A 17,757-nucleotide genomic window follows, 5' to 3' on the forward strand; every position below is an offset into this window, starting at 1 on the left:
ATTAACCTACCAAAATTTCAAAATCCCTCCCTACTATCAGAGTAACAAATGCATTAATGAAAACAAGCATAAGTAATTTGCAAAATAACTCCATGAATCACTTTTTCCCCAATTTTATTATAATTCTTATTTTGGTAAAATCTGACTTTTTACAGATTAATTTCTTTTTAGGCCATGGGCCACTGGTTCATGAATTAACTACACAATTTAGTTATATTAGCTTTATATTAAGAGAGTTATTTTTAAAAAGAAAGTTATTAATGATTAAGATTATACAATGAGGAAAGGACAGTGTCTTCAATAACTAGTGTTGGGAAACCGGACAGCTACATGCAAAAGAATGGACCCCTATCTTATATCACTCATAAAAATCAATTCAAAATGTATTAAAGATCAGACTATAAGACCTAGAACCATTAAACTCCTAGAAGAAAACATAGGGATAAGCTCCTTCACATCAGTCTTGACTATGAGTTTTTGGATTTGAAACCAAAAGGAAAGGCAACAAAGCAAAGGCCAAGTGAACAAGTAGGACCACATCAAATTGAAAGCTTCCACATGGCAAAAGAAACCATCAACAAAATGAAAAGATGACCTATGAAATGGGAGAAAATATTTGTAAACCACATATCCAATAAGGGGTTAATATTCAAAATATACAAGGAACTCAGATAACTCAATGGCAAAAATAAAAATTAAAAAAAAAAAATTAATAAATGGGCAAAGGACCTGAATCGACATTTTGCCCAGGAAGACATACAAATAACCAACAGGTCCATGAAAATGTGCACAACATCACTCATCATCAGAGAAATGCAGATCAAAACCACAATGGGATACCACCTTACACCTGTTAGGGTGGCCAGTATCATCAAAAAGACAAGAGATACCAATTGCTGGTAAGGATGTGAAGAAAAGAGAAACTTTGTACACTATTGATGGAAAAGTAAACTGGTACAACTATTATGGAAAACGGTATGGAGCTTCCTCAAACGGTTAAAAATAGAACCACCATGTGATACAGTAATCCCACTTTTGAGTATACATCCAAAGGAAACAAACCACCATCTCAAAGAGATATCTATATTCCATGTTCATTGCAGCATTATTCACACTAGCCAACGTATGAAAACAACCTAAGTGTGTTTGTCAGCAACACATGAATGGATCAAGAAAATGTGGGGTGTGTGTGTATGTGTATGTCTGTGTGTGTGTGCGTGCATGCGTGTTTGTGTTTGTGAGAGAGAGAGAAAGAGAGAGAGACGAAATATTATTCGGCCTTAAAAACAAGAGAATCATTCTTTGCAGCAACATGGATTAACCTCAAAGATATTATGTTAAATGAAATAAACCAGACAGAGAAAAACAAATACTGCATGGTATCACTTATATATGCAATCTTAGGAAGAGGGAAGGGAGGGAAGGAAAGAAGGAAAGAGGAAGGAAGGAAGGAAGGAAGGAAGGAAGGAAGGAAGGAAGGAAGGAAGGAAGGAAGGGAGGGAGGGAGGGAGGGAGGTAGGAAAGGGAGGGAGGAAAAGAAGGTAGGCAGGAAGGAAGAAATGAAAGGAACAAAAAGTGAGAAAGTCAAACTCATAGAAATAGATGCTGGGGTGGGTGAGGGAATAGGAGAGGCCAGTAAAAGGCTACAAACTTTCAGTCTTAAGATGAACAGGTCTGAGAATATAATGTATAAAATGGTTACTATAGTTGATAATACTGTATAATTGAAATTTGCCAAGAGAGTAGAACTTAAGTTTTTTCACCACAAAAAAAGGTAAATATGTGAGGTTATGGATGTGTTAAGTAACTCAATGGTGAGAAACCTTTCACAATGTATACATATATCAAATCATCATGTTGTACCCTTTAAATGTATTACGATTTTATTTGTCAATCATATCTCAATGAAGCTGAAAAATACAAAATAATATAATTCAAAATTGAGATGTGTAAAGTAGTAAGAAACTTTAATTCTCTGTCTTCAAACATTTTAAAATGTTTTCTGTTAGACTTTTTGACAAGTTCTTCCAGAAAAGTTCATTGCTTAGCTTGCTGGAGATAGACTAGTCTTTAGTGAGTCATGTCTAAAACCAGAGCCAAGCACTGCATGGGAGAATCTAGCCCAATTTACAGCTTCACCTCGAACAGTTTTGCTACAATGGGGCCAATTTTTTCTTCAAGTTGACCATTTGTACAAGGGTAAAAATTAACACGCAACTTAAAGAAAGCTGTGCAACTATATGAACCCAGAGTAAGTGTATTTTAGCTCCTTCCAACTCTGGGACAAATTCTACTCGATGGATAGTAATACTAATAAGCATTTTAAACTTCAACTGTGTGCTAGATCTATCAAGGTACTGGAGACACAAATATGACCTATATATTTACTGTTACTATGCCCCATGCAGGTCAGTCTAATGAGAGGGACAGACAAGTGGTAATGGCAATATGATGCAGTACGTACTATAATAGAGGCTGTTACCATGTAAGCATCAAACAGGAGCGAGACAAGTGGGTTACCCTACAGATTATATTTGAAAATGGTTAGTTGGGCAGGCAAATAAAAAGATCCAGGCAGAAGGCATAGGCTAAACAAGCAGACCCCTGGAAAGAAAATGAGTTGTTCCTACTGGGTGAGTGAATTTTATACGGAGAAGGGTGGGAGATGGGGCCAGAGATATCATCAAGTACTAAACCAAGAAAGGAAATTTTTTAACTCATAATTAGGATTCTTTTTTGGAAAGATTTTGTTTATTATTTACTTGACAGAGAGAGACACAGCCAGAGAAGGAACACAAGCAGGGGGAGTGGGAGAGGGAGCAGGGAGCCCCATGTGAGGCTCGATCCCAGGACCCTGGGATCATGACCTGAGCCGAAGGCAGACGCTTAACCGACTGAGCCACCCAGGCACCCCCATAATTAGGATTTTTAACTTTAACCTATACATGCAAGTGGGAGCCACTGCCAGGCTTTAAGCAGCAAAGAGACAAAGAAATTCAGGTCATGAACTCGGGGTCCTGGGATCGAGCCCCATGTCGGGCTCCCTGCTTGTGGGGGTCTGCTACTCTCTCTCCCTCTGTCCCTACTTCCCGCTCATGTGTGTTCACTCTCTCTCTCTCTCTCAAATAAAGAAATGAAATCTTAAAAAAATAAGAGATATACCTTTTTACTAAAGTGAATCAATGGCACTGGAGACAAAGAGGAAGGGACTGACTTGATATATTTCTGAAAGTATATCAGAGTTAATGAAATGAGTGAAAATTTGGGATGAGGGAAAGGATGATGGGACAATGTCACGTATGACTCACCTTTGTCTCTGAGGCTGTTGGGTTGGTAGAAAAAACATCAACACAAGATGAATAACTGATTTGAGAATATTATAAATAACTTTGGTTTTGAAAAGCCTTTTTGGGTTTTGAGGTGCCTATAAGACATGCATGTGTTTTGGTCAAAGTGTCTAGTAGGAAGTTGGGGTTATAGATCTGGAGTTGGACATTCCTTCCTCAAAATGGCTTCTTAATTGCCCAGTGTTGGTGTATTCAAATAGCTGTATAGGTTAATGTATTTGCTTTCCTGAAATACGTTTCCCACTTCTTATGATGACATGCTGCAATTAAGTAAGATATTTATTATAATAAATTGTTCATGGAATTATAGGGCTGAAAAAAAGCTTCAGAAATTATTACACTCTTCTTTTTGTTTTGGATTGAAAACTGCACCAAATACATTCCCAGAAACACCACTGACTTCTTTAAAATCTCTGGCATAGATGACTAACAACTCCCTTGATAATGTTGTCTAGCATCTCACTGAGCTGATAGGAAGATTTTGCTACTGCTAATCTATATCCTTCACGCTGCAAGTGTCGTTCTTTCTGGTCTTATCCTTAGTGGAAATGGAGAACAGCTGTTTAATGCTAATGGAAAAATCAGCAAATTTAAAATTGTTGAATACACACTTTAGATTTTAACTGAATTATGAACTTGGCAATATTTATGAATTTAAAGCATGAAAATACAAACTAGATTCATCACGATTATTTTTTCAACTGCATGGAAGTGTGATAAACAGTGTTCAGAATTCTCAACATTAAAAACTCAAAGTATTGCCCTTGAAAACGATGTTCTGTGAATCTTAAAGTGATTAAATATTTTTGGATAAAGTGTCTGGAAGTATTTTTAAGCCATACAGATCTCAAATGAAATGGGTAGTACTAAAAAATGAAAATAAATCACTATTTGTATTCCTCGTTGAAATATCAGCCACCCACAATCTTTAGAACCTCTGATATTGTATCCAACTAGAAAATTTATCAGTAGTGGAGGTTTACATGTGTTTTAAATGAAATATTAAAAAATTATAATCATTTTTATGTAATTCCAAAGGGTGAACATAATAATTTTTTGTAGTCCTAAAAGCCGTACGTATTTATTTGTGCTTGCTCATCCTCACACCTACTGATTTCAAGGATGGGTAATAAAAGGAAATAGAAATACAAGAGAAAAATGATTTCTTGACTTAAATATAATTCATTCCCTATTGCTACCCCCTGATTAATTGAGTCTCAGTAAAAACATTCCCCATCTTCTCGAACCTATCTAGCAGTGTTTTTCCTATGAAAACGCAACTGTTTGGTCATTGGAAGCTAAAGTTGGCCACTTCCAACTTCTTAATCTATTTAAAACTCCAAAGGGGGAAATGTCCAAGGAACATAAATCTTATGGGTGATCTATTTCAAAGGTAGTAGTTTTGTTTATTTTCAAATTTAAGTGATTTTACAGTGTTGTAAATAGGTTGAACTATAATGCAGATGGTGAATAAAGGAAAAATGTTTCTCTTGAAAATGCTCTGTGCACCAAAAGGCCACATGGAAGTCAAACACATACCCCCACCAATATAAAAAACAGAACATGTGGGATGGACTTATTTGCTATATAAACTTATTATTTCCTAAGTCTGTGGAGACAAGAGAGGAATAAAACCAGAAAAATTTATCACAGAAACACATGACCATGGCAAGACTACCTAAACCTTTACATGACTCCACATTTCTAGGACTCACCAAATGACCTCTATCAAGTCCATTGCTTTAAAAGTGTCTAAGAACCCTGATCCTAGAATAAAATAGACCTGCATTTATAATCCTGATTCTACAATGTACTTCCTGGGTGACCTTAGTCAAGTCACAAGCTTTATTTTTAAAAGATTTTATTTATTTATTTTAGAGAGAGAGACAGAGATAGTGAGAGAGAGCACAGGAGGGGAAGGAAGGGAGAAGAAGGCTCCCCACTAAGCAGGGAACCTGACATGGGGCTCCATCCCAGGACCCTGAAATCATGACCTGAGCCGAAGGTAGACCCTTAATCGACTGAGCCACCCAGGCGCCCAAGTCACAAACTTTAATCTTTGGTTTTCTCATCACTCAAAGAAGGATACTAATGCTTACCTTGTAGGGCATGTGCTGTCTAAATGTTACAATGCGTGCAAAAATACCTGGCACATAATGTTGAATTACTACAGTTATTATTATGACTTCACTGTTATTTTATCAGTCACACAGATTAGTTTAGTGTTGTTGCTTATTTAGTACATTTTCCACTGTTTCATTATGACTGCATTTTTCTTGACTACACTGGTCCCACATCTGAAGTATTCTCACATTAACCCATATATAAATACCTATCTACTAATATAATGTCTTAGTAACACATCCATATATATCTGCCAATATCCTTCTCTTTAGAGAGTGTTTCCTGGTGTAAACTAAGAAAAAGACTTTTGAATTCTGTGTCACACTTAGCAGTGACCAAACTATCACAGCTCACAGCACCTACTATTATGAAAGGAATAATGATTAACTGCATCTTTGAACCATCTTCTCAACAGCCCTACAAATCTGTGATACTTGTTAAAGACTGACAGCCTATGTCTACCGCTTCTATTCAGTCTATCAAGTTGGTATCAATGAAATTAGTTCAGTGTCATTCCACGGGAAACAGAGATGACAAATCTCAAGTGGGACTAGATGCAAATTATTGATTAAAACAACAGTTCATCACATACTATATTTGATAAAGCATTGGGGCTGTCGAATGCTCCAAATTCCTATTCATCACCCGATACACACTATAGTCCTATGCACTAAAGGACAAGTCCTGCATGTATACACCTGTGTTTATGTGTGTATGTGTATGCATGTGTGGTTTGCAATGGAATATTACTCAGCCGTGAAAAAGAATGAAATCTTGCCATTTGCAACAACATGAATGGAGCTAGAGAGTATTATGCTAAGCAAAAAAAGTCAAAGACAATACTATACTTGTGATTTCACTCATATGTGGAATTTAAGAAACAAAACAAACATGAAGGGAAAAAAGAAAGGCAAACCAAGAAACGGACTCTTAACTACAGAAAACACACAGATGGTTACCAGAGGGGAGGTGGGTAAGGGATAGGTTAAATCGGTGATGGGGATTAAGGAGTGAACTTGTCGGATGAGCACTGGGTGATGTATGGAATTGTTGAATCACTAAATTCTTTACCTGAAACTAATATTACGCTGTATGTTAACTCGCTGGAATTTAAATAAAGACTTAATCAGATATTTTAAAAAAGGACAACTCCTGCAATATTGAATATTCTTAAAGATTGTACTATCTTAGAAGTCCAAAGTGTCTCTCCAGATTTGATAGACTACTCTATAATTTAGGCAATATGATGTTGCTAATTATAGCTCAATGTTCTAAGGTGACTATCAGAATAACAAAGAAGAAATAATTACTAAAATAAACTACTGTCTTTATGAAAGCTTCCAAAATTCATGTCACCTGTAAATGACATTTTGAAATTCAGAAACAAAAATTAGATAGTGGGGATGGTTTCAAAACTGAATGTGTTTTTTAAAAACCACTGGATCATATACTTTAAAGGGGGTGAATTTTATTATTTGTGAATTGTATCTCAATAAAGCTGTAAATAAAAATTTTAGAAACCACGTTGGAGACTAATAGAAGAAAAATCCCATTTGAATATCCCCCAAGGGAAAAATAATGGAGCACTGGTTTCAAAAGAAATTAAAATTGTCAGCTACGTTTTATGAGTTTCAAGATAAGGATGATTTCTTTTTCTTTTTTTTAAAGATTTTTCTTTCTTTTTATTTATTTATTTGAGAGAGAGAATGAGATAGAGCATGAGAGGGGGGAGGGTCAGAGGGAGAAGCAGACTCCCTGCTGAGCAGGGAGCCCGATGCGGGACTCGATCCCGGGACTCGATCCCGGGACTCCAGGATCATGACCTGAGCCGAAGGCAGTCGCTTAACCAACTGAGCCACCCAGGCGCCCCAAGATAAGGATGATTTCAACAAACTTTTCAAGCACATTAAAGACATTTTACATGTAGGCATTTTTTTCCTAAGTAAAATCTTGATGAATTATAAATGATTTAGACCTAATTGTTAGTATCTTCCAAATTTTATAAAATAGAAAGGCCAGCTGCTTCAGTTTCCTTCCCTGTCATCTTTTGGAGGGCAAGAGGAGTGCAAAGGAGAGGAGAAATAGGAGAAAAGAGTGAGTCAAACTTTTTTTTTTTTTTTAAGATTTTATTTATTTATTTGACAGAGAGAGAGACAGCTAGAGAGGGAACACAAGCAGGGGGAGTGGGAGAGGGAGAAGCAGGCTTCCGCGCGGAGCAGGGAGCCCCATGTGGGGCTCGATCCCAGGACCCTGGAATCATGACCTGAGCCAAAGGCAGGCGCTTAACGACTGAGCCACCCAGGGGCCCTGAGTGAGTCAAACTTTTATTAACTAAGAACAAATTAACATTGCCCCAGGTGGTCTCCAGAGCTCTTATTACTTACCTTCTTCTTGCTAAGTTTAAATCTGGAGCTAGGGGAAAAAAAGAAAATGCATGAATCATCCTCAAAGGACAATGCAGAAGCAAAGAGGCCATGAAGCTTAAGAAAGGGAGCAGTGAATGGAATGATAAGTGGAAGACCACATCAACAAAAACCACTTCAAATTCAAACTGGAATTTCCACTTCTTGAAATCAACCTCAAATTAAGACTATGTGAACAGTCACACATTTTCTAAGTTGAAAATATAGCAAAGATATTGGAGTTTTGCCACCCCTCCTTAGAGACGTTTAAATGTGATTGGCACTATATGGCGATAGAAATGTACCCTTATCTTCCCTTAAATTACCAGGGTGCTACATCGGAAGTTTCTTATGTTTAACATCCAACTGATTCACCATCAAATGTGGTCAGCTTTGACTTCTGCCCTGGTTATTGGGTGAAGAGTTTATCTTGGGTTATCAGGAATATCAAGTCTTTAGAGCTTTTGGTTGGGAAAACTGCCATATGGTTTTTCTCTGTAATTATTTTCTGGTGAATATTCTATAGCTGAGAATTTTCACTAAATCTTATAGGTGTTGCTCATGTTAAGGCAAAAAAAACCCAAACCTTAATGAATGCCTGATTCTTCTGAGAAAGGCCTTATAGAAGCACAAACCTTTCACTGTACACAGACTTTATTAGCCTCTTTGTATGGAAATATAATGTTAATGTAGGGTTAGGTTCTCATCTGGGTTGACTGCAATGTCTTAAAAATACTTTTATTTTTCAATAACTTCCAATGTTAAATTTGCAAAATTAATTGTACTTTTCATGCACTAGTGAATAGAACACAAATGAAACATTACTGCTGCTTTTTGTGAAGTGTTGACTTGAAAAGACAAAGGGACATGTAACTGTATAATCAGCTATAAATGAGGAGCAAACAAGTCACTTATATCAATTAATAGATTCTGCTCTGGAGAATGCTGTCAAGACTAACAGCCCTAACTTGAAAATTATCTTCAAAAACAAACAAAAAGATCATAAAACTTCCACTGTTCAAATGATAAGACTACAGCAAGGTCTTCTATTACTAAGAATTATTGCATTTACGAAATATTTCACAATCCAATTCCCAGTGTAATAAGAAACATTATGAAGCCAGTAAAGCCAAGGTCTACACCAGCAGTCATTAGTACAACTGTCAGAACAAAAAAAAGGAAAAGTTTTTCAATAGTTTACCTTTTTTCACTTTAACAACTTCTGAAGTTCATAAGTCTTCAAAAAAAAGAGTAAGATATTGCATTTCATCTATAATAAGGCTAGGTCTACTTTGATTTGCATTTTAATCTGGTACCTGATCAAACTGTGTGTATATTTTAGCTTCCTTAGATAAGCAGTCAGAACTCAGATTTTGCAACCAAGTAAGAAGTCAAGCTCTTAAAGTTTAAGAGCAGAGATGATTGAATTGTGCCACACTATCTGCAATAACACAGAGGTGGCTTTCTCAGAGAAAATGCCTCCTTAATAATCCAATATTGTACTTTAAACCTCTTTTCCATTCTAAATACAACCAATAGACAACCAGCATAGTGAAGATTAAAATTGTAGGTCAGTTTGTGTATTAATTTTGGATTTGGTCATTAAATCACCTAGTGCTCATTTTTTCCTAAAGTAAAGCTTTCTTAATTAACTTTCTTAATTAGCTTTATGAGAGATTATATACATACTATTGGTTCTTCCACACATTTGCAAACCATATGCAACAACATAATTTTTTAAACCCTCAAATTTAAAGGATTTCTAGCCATGGTTACACTGTGAAGTTATAAATATTTCAGATTACACAGCATGTGAGTGAATGCTGAGTAGGGCTCAGCAGTTCTAATTTATATTATTAATCCATCTATTCTTCTGGAAGGGGGGTGAGGAGATATATTTGTTCCAGTTTTATTATACTAATACCATTAATAGCCAGATTAGTAATATGTGTTTCTGTGAAAATATTATTTATCTTCAATTTTGAAATATTGCCCTAAATGTCATCTTTAGCTTCTAGGAAAACTTACATCTTTGGTTTCTACTGGAGCAGACATATGGAAGGTAGAACGAATGACAGAACTATTGCCTACTCCGAGAGAAACTGTCACTCAATAAATTACATAAGTAAGGCACTTTTTCTTTTTTTGGTTCTACCAGTGTGTTTGTGCTTTCACTTGATTTGACAAAATATTAGGATCATAAAACATTAATCATCAGACATAGCTGTTAAGGACTTTGTGATATTTCCCCAAATTAAAAAAAAAAAATGTTGCATAGATTCTTAAGGCAATATCAAAAGAGATGTTAATAACTATAACATCATTGAAATAACTGTCTAGTGTTTGAAATCACCTTTTTAGTTGTATATGTTCTGTTGAGATTGTTTTTTTTTCTCTGAAGGGTGAAATTGCAAATGATTCTGTTGGGATTTTTTTTAATGCCATATTACTTGATCACAAACTTAAAAAAAAAAAAAAAAAAAAAACTCTCAACAAGCCAGGACTACTGATAGATAGAATCTAGCCACAATACTTTGTAATCAAACCAGACAATAGAGATGTTCCTTCCCACTGTGTCACTTGGCTTGAAATAATATGATGATCAGTTCTTCTCTACATCTTTAACATTTTTCCTCGTGTCTTTTAAACTTCAGCCAAGTTACATTGACAGAAAGATTGAGGTCATCAAGTCAGAAATGCACAGACAAATTTAACAATGACAGATTAAACCATCTAGTTCTTAATTTAGCAGCTATTCTGTTATTGTGTATACCGCTTTAAAAGATGAAGGTTGATTGCTGTATCATATCTTAGTAGATGAAGATTACTGGCCAAATGGAAAGCTAACGAAGTTTAATTCTCTCGCAAATCTTGCCCCTAGTTTTCTACCAGCAGTGTAAGCATTCATTACTCTCCACTAAAAGATCACCTAGGAAAGGATTTTTACTATCATTGCTCTACTAATGACCAGAAGACACACAAAGAGTAAAATGATATCACTTCAGAAATCAAAAGGCCAGAAAATAAATTTTGACTCTGGCAGATCTACTCTCGACTCTCATTACAGGACAATAGGCATCTAATCATTCCTGTCTAGGTTTTTGCTTCAAGTTAAACTCCACTTTGGGAGAATAAAGGATTTCTTTACTTGTCCATAAATAAAAAAGTATATAAAATTTTTTGGTGATAAGAAAATATTTAAGGTTTTTTCTTTAGTCTTGAAAGACAGGACATTTGCTATTACTTGCTTTTGATGTGTCATCTTGAGTGAACTTGTGTGGTTCTAGCCTTGGAAATGTGTAGAGACTTAGTCCTTCAAGTTTGTTGGAAAGGAGTAAGGAAAATCTTCATTTCTTTGGCATAATATTACAATCTGTGGCAGAGACTTCTTTATATTTACCAATACAGCCTGGTTGAGATATTTTATTAAAAGAGCATGGTTAACACGTTATTCATAGTAGGATAGGTAGGGAAATATCCTTCAGTCTGCTCTACTTCTGTTAATCTATCAGAAGTTGATAAACTGACGAGAAGATATTTTGAGAGAAGGAGGTGTCACTTGGATAAGGGTATGATGCAGGTCTTAATTCTATGTAAACATGTCATGGTGAGAAGAGAGAGAAGCAAAGTCTGATACAGAGAAGAAAGTAACCATTAACAAAGCAAATGATTGGTGCTTATTAATCAACTAAGTAATGCTTGTTGGCCAGCTTCCCAACGATGATGATAGAAAAGATGATGAGATTGGTGGTGGTGGCAGTAGTGGTGGTAGTGATAGTGTGTTTTTGATATCTGGTTTGGTTCTGCTACACTAAATCTGATGGTTTCCAACATACATTATTTTTAGGAGATGGCAGATGTTAAGAGTTTACCAAAACCCCTATGACATATTTGATACTACAGATGAATTAGAACAGGGGACACAGAGCTTATAAGCCATGTTATCCAAATGAATTAGTTAAACTTAGTTGATTATGTTACTTACTGGGGAGGGTATGGATATCAAGCTAAGAAAATAATAGAGCTGTATGAGTTCTGTAGTGAAATTGATTATTGTTTAAAATTTTATGTACAAGATTTTTTCTGTTAGGTAGGTAGCATCTTACGGTGAAATATAGACCATTGTTCATATTCTTGTTTAATGAGTATACACAAAGAGGAGAAATTTATCTTTTTCAAAAATACTGAAAGTTTTCAGTAGAAGATCTTTGGGGAGGAAATAGTGCCATATTTTGAGCATTACTGATAAATAAATTCCTTTTTATCTTTGCTATCCCATCTGCAAAGCAACAGTTGATAACATTCAAAGGGGATTTTAAACTCAAGAATCTTTCCCCTTTTGAATTACAAATTCTAGTTTAAAGAGCTCTTTCTCACCTTTTAGATGTGTGCTTGGCTCATACGTATATTGGAGTTATGGTATATGTCTATTTAGTGTGCAATGTGTTGAGTTCATTACAGCCTTAGGGAAACTAAGAAACAACAGCTCTCTGAACTAAGCTTAACTTTACATCATACTGAACAAATGGCCTCACTTGTAACACAGCTTTATGTGATGATATTATTTATTGAGATCCAGGAGATGTTTTTGATTGTTAATTTAAATTCAATCTTTAAAAAATCTGGCAGCACTGAACTAATAATGAATAATAACTCTTAGGACAAGAATAAAGGAATAGAGTCAAATAAACAAAAGCAGGTCACTCAGTTATACAAAGACTGCATGATAAGGTACGTATTTTTGAAATTCCTTAACTCTAGATTCTAAGCTTGATCTGTGCATGTTCTATAACTTATTCTTCACTCCCATTTATCATATCTTGATGAGTTATATCACTTCTGACATAAAATGATTGTATAATCAGGATTTAGTTCAAAGGCTTCTTTGGTATACTTGTTAGCCCAAAATTCTTGCCAATTTGTACAGTCACATAAAATGATTAGTAGGGAAACAAATAAACAAAGCCGCCAAAACATTATTTCCAGTTGTGCTTCAATTTATTCTCTATGCCAGTTCTTAGTGAAAATTTTCTTTTGGCAAATCTCAAGAGTCTCAGGCAAAGATGTTACTGAAGAATATTGAAGTCCATGCACACATATTATGCTGGTTAATAAAGAAGAAATTCTCCTTTTGTTAAAGCTAACATTCAATTTGTGTTCGTGAAATTCCCATAGTAACCTTCAATTTAATTTACATCTTTTAATCATACCCTGATATTTTTAATTCGATCATTTTCATAGTATTCTAGAATTATAAAGGTATCCCAACATAATACTGTTGTTTTCATGATAATAAGCTTCCTGAAGCTTATTTTCCATGGAAGTCAGTAGCCAGCAAGTGCACCAGGCTCAACAAAACTGTTTTGTGGTCTTGGTGAAAAGCTGCTTCTTTCCTGCAGCAAAGCTGAATCTATGGCAAGTCCACAGTGGATAACTTCCTCAGTCTGTTTTTCAAAAACTTCAACATTCTTTTTTATCCTTTAAAACTAGCTTGAGACTGCATTTATGGACTCTGCAAGATTTAGGATTGGAAAGAGCTTGAAATATCATTCATTAGCTACCTGTTTCCCCCCTTTCCTCTCATAGTACTCTTCTTTGTAACATCCCCACTAAGTGATTAACCTCTAGGGTTGAACATCCCAATATTGGAGAGCTCACTACCTTCAGAAACAGATTGTTTCACCCTTGACCAGTGCTGAATGTTTTGAAGTTCTCCTACAGAGCCAGAATCTGTAGGGTCCTCCACTAATTCCCAGGTGTATTCTCTTGCGTCATAGTTTCCTTGTTTGCAAATATTTACGGAATGCCTAGTTTGTGTCATACAATATTCCAGGCCCCGAGAGAACAAACACAAAGAAGATAGAAATGCTAACCTTGGGAAACAAAGCAAATCCCCTTTCCATAAGAAAATCTCTCAAATATTTGAAGTCAGCTAGCATGTATCCCAAGAGTTTTGTTCCAGAGGATACAAACCCAAAGTTTGTCACATAACATGATTCAAGCCCCCTTCTGACACAAGCATTCTTGTGCATGAACTCCAATCTACTGATTTCATTCTTTAAATACTGTGCCTGGAAACACCAAGTAGAGCCCAATTGTATCCTCTTTCTGTGAAAGTTGCAAAAGCCCAAGATAAAATTAGGTTTTCTGGCAATGATATCACAGTGAGGACTTGTTGATCCAGATGCCAACTAAAATCCACCATGACCAAAATTTGTGCATGGAAATTTGGTACCCAAAGTTCAGCATCTCACATTTTTTCCTATTAAGTTTTACTTTGGTCCGTTCAAATTGTCATGATCTATTTGCATGATGGGCCAATTTAGTAAAACACTTTCTATTTTTATATTTATATTCAGGTCCTTGAAAAATTCATGTTTTACCAGCCCTGCCCTTCTTGACCTTTCATCCTAACAGCTTTTGTGTCAACAATTAATAGTTATCATTGTTACTTATATTCTTTGTGCCCAGTATTAGGATAAACAGGAACAAAGTCGATGAAGAAAAGAATATGACTAAACCCCTTCCCCTGAGACGCTTATAATTTGGTTGAGGAGATGGTTCTTCCAAAAAGAAAAGAAGAAAATAGCTAGCAATGCACGATGACATACTTCATTTGAAATAATGTAATAATGTTGATTTACAGACCAGGAAAGCCACACACATGAATTTCAGAAACAACTCTCAAACAAGCAAATATTCTCATGCATAGTAAAAGTCCTAATTACTACAGGAATGCACAGTAGAGATCAGAGTGGTCTGAAAGAGTCAGAATAAGATGTAGAGGCAACAAACTGCTAGTTCAGGGCTAGGAATGAAAGAAAAACCACTGTTGCCCTGGCCTTTCAATCTTAGTTTAATTTAAACAAAAGGCCTTAATTGTCATCCTTCTCATTCTGTCCTGGAAGAGTGAAATACATGTCCATAATATAAAATGCATTCATCATAGCATGAATGTGCTCCATGACAACCCATGTTTCTCTAAAGAAAGGAGATCTAAGTAGCTTGTTGCTCTTTCTCCTCCTTGATGAGGCTATTAGAATCCATACCCTCCCTACTCAAACTGACATGTATATTATTGGTTTTTTAAAAATATATACTTGATTACCAGAAGTCACTACAACAATGTCAGATACAATTACGTTAATTCAGTAACATTTGTTTAAAAAAATAATAATAAGCACGGATTCCTAATCTTGATATACCTTTTAATTCTGAGAAGTGGCAAAAATATGTAGACAGGAACTTCCAAATCTTCCCCAAAGGTTTTCAGTTTTTTTCTCCAACCAGGCATGAGAGTATCAGAGAATCAGAGTTGCTTGTTGTTTTTCGCTAAAACAGGGATCTTTCCAAAAACAAGTTGCACTCAGAGAGACTGACATGATCAGAGACTGCCCCCTGCCTTCCTACACAGCACATAGAGTTCAACTGCTCTGATTTTCATTAAAAATAATCCTACCGACTTTGAAAAGATTTTGTGTATAATGAGCCAACTCTAAGATTTTTTTCTTATTGTGACCCCGCTTGAGGAACAGTAAAGGAGAAATTTGCTGTGTAAAATAATATGAAAGTTTATCTCTTCCTATATCATGCCTCAATGATGGATATTATGGGTATGATCCTGGGTTTTTCTGGTTAAGCAAAAATATGAAATGCTGAAAATATTATCTGATACAATTGTAAAATTACAAAAAAAAAAAAAAACCCTCTATCAGGATTTCCTTTAGACCTAAAAAAAAATATATGGGTGGAAGGAATATCAAAATGCCTTGCATTTATGTCCTGTGGTAAAAATTTCCAGGTAGAATTTTTTTTGTGTAGCTTCTTTTGCTCTGCAAATATATCTTCCTTGGAATATTTTTCAAGAACCCGGTCACTTATTAATAAATCAATCATAGTATATTAATCTGTCATTTTCTAGGTTTGTTATAATAGGGTTCTCTGGTCAAGAGGAGAAATAGTAATGAGTAAAGAAGTAGATTTTTCCAATGAGCTACTATTGTTTGTAAGAACGTTCCCAAAGTCTTAAAGGACGAGGAACTTTTATCTACTTAGTAACAATCTTCTTTAAATCCTTCCTGAATTTTTAAATCTGGAGTTTTGGAAAGGAACATATTTGAGGTTGGGGGAATCCCCCTGGTGTGAAAGTTGCAAAAGCATGTCCATAGCCTTAGAAAACGCGGCAAGTTTTTGGAAACTCTTCCGGGGTCCACTGGGGATTTGCCTCAAAGCCGAGGATTTCACAGTATATGACTCCTCTCTTTCCAGGGACAACTTCCATAGACCTAAGGAAGGGAAGGGAAAGCCGGGAAAATCCTCAGCTGATTGCCCAGTTTAGGCAGGAGTTCGAGAAAACCTCTCTGGCGACCGCTGAGCGCGCCGGCATGTACTTGTTTTGAGTTTGCTTTCCCGATCTTAAAGTGCGCCCTAAATTACTCCTTGCACTATACTCTCCGAGCTAGTGTTGCCAAAACCACCAAAACCCATCGGATCCTCTAGCGCTGGGCCAGGCCGCCACCTGGAGAACCCAAAGAGGCGGTATGCGCCGCCTGTGCCCGGAAAGTGGAGCTGGCGCTCCTGGCTGAACCCGGCGCCCCGAGCCCGGCTGCGTCCCCGGCTCGGGCTCAGCCTCGCCGACTCCCGGCCACTCGGCGGGCGCCGCTCAAAGGCAAAATTTGCCTGCCCGTGTGTACTCGAATTCGGAAGCCCAGGCGCGCTTCAGCCCACCGCCTGGTTAGCTAACTCCGTGATGCACCGGGAACCTTCCCCATCCCTGAGTGAGCTTCACCCCGGGTCCTTCTCGGTACTTTTGCCTTTCTCGAGGAGAACGAGAACAGCCTAAAGAGCGAGATCTGTAAAAGTAGTCGTAATAATCGTAATAATTATTACGATTATGATTATGACCACACTCATCCTCGTCATTGTTGTTATTGTGGTCAGCGGCTCTAAGCCAGCTCCCCAGGGAGCTGGTGAGCTCGAAGAGGTCCCCGCCTTCGGTGGATGCTATCTCAGGCTCTCGGCTCAGCCGAGTCCATTTTGCCTGGGCGAATGTATCCTAGGGATTTATATTTACATTTTTAAAAGTAAAACTAATGTCTCAGCTTCCAACAAAGTAAGTAAGTCCCGCCAGAAAAGCCAGAACGAAGCATTCTGTGCTCACGGGCATAGAGAAAGAGGACACTTGGGGAATTTTTAAAGATGAGTGCTTAATTATTTAAAAAGAAGACATACGTTTTCTCTTTGATATGTATAAATTACTGTTCGCTAACAAAGCAGTTCTAAGGATGCGAATGTTGTGCAGTCCGTGGACTTGGCAGCGCTGTCGCCGCCACCTGCGCGGCATCATAGAGTAGCATTCAACAGATGCTTCAAGAACACTGCGATGGGTTTTTGCTTTGCGAAACAGAACTTGGGTGTGGACAGTATGTTCACTGCCAAATTAAAATCAGAACGCTGCGAACGTGTCTGAATTCGCTGGGGATGGAGGGAATCCTAGGATTCCCAAAAGCCGCTATTGAAATAGACCAGGAAGTTCCTTTTACAAATTAGGAAACCAAGGCACAGAAAGAAGTGACTCGGAATAAGGAAAGGACCCAACTCTTACCATCGCTCCCACCTCCTTCCCCAACCCTAACTTTTGGTGCTACTGAGGTGAACGGTCCCCAGAGCGGCCAGCCGCGTCCTTCCCTCTGCTCTCCCTGGGGTTCGAGGCTCCTAGCTGCCGAATGGCCTCCCATGGAGTCCGTTCCATATAATCGGCGCTCTGGGGTCGGGTCCCAAGTAGCCAAACTGAGCCTCGATCTCTTTCTTTGGTGCAGCTACCTGGGACCGGCAGGGAGCCAGTGCCCACTTCTTCCGCGGCCCTCGGTACATCGCCACGGAGC

This window comes from Mirounga leonina, unplaced genomic scaffold (genome assembly GCF_011800145.1).
Source record: "Mirounga leonina isolate KUSES-001 unplaced genomic scaffold, KU_Mleo_1.0 Mir_101664, whole genome shotgun sequence".
Lineage (NCBI taxonomy): Eukaryota > Metazoa > Chordata > Mammalia > Carnivora > Phocidae > Mirounga > Mirounga leonina.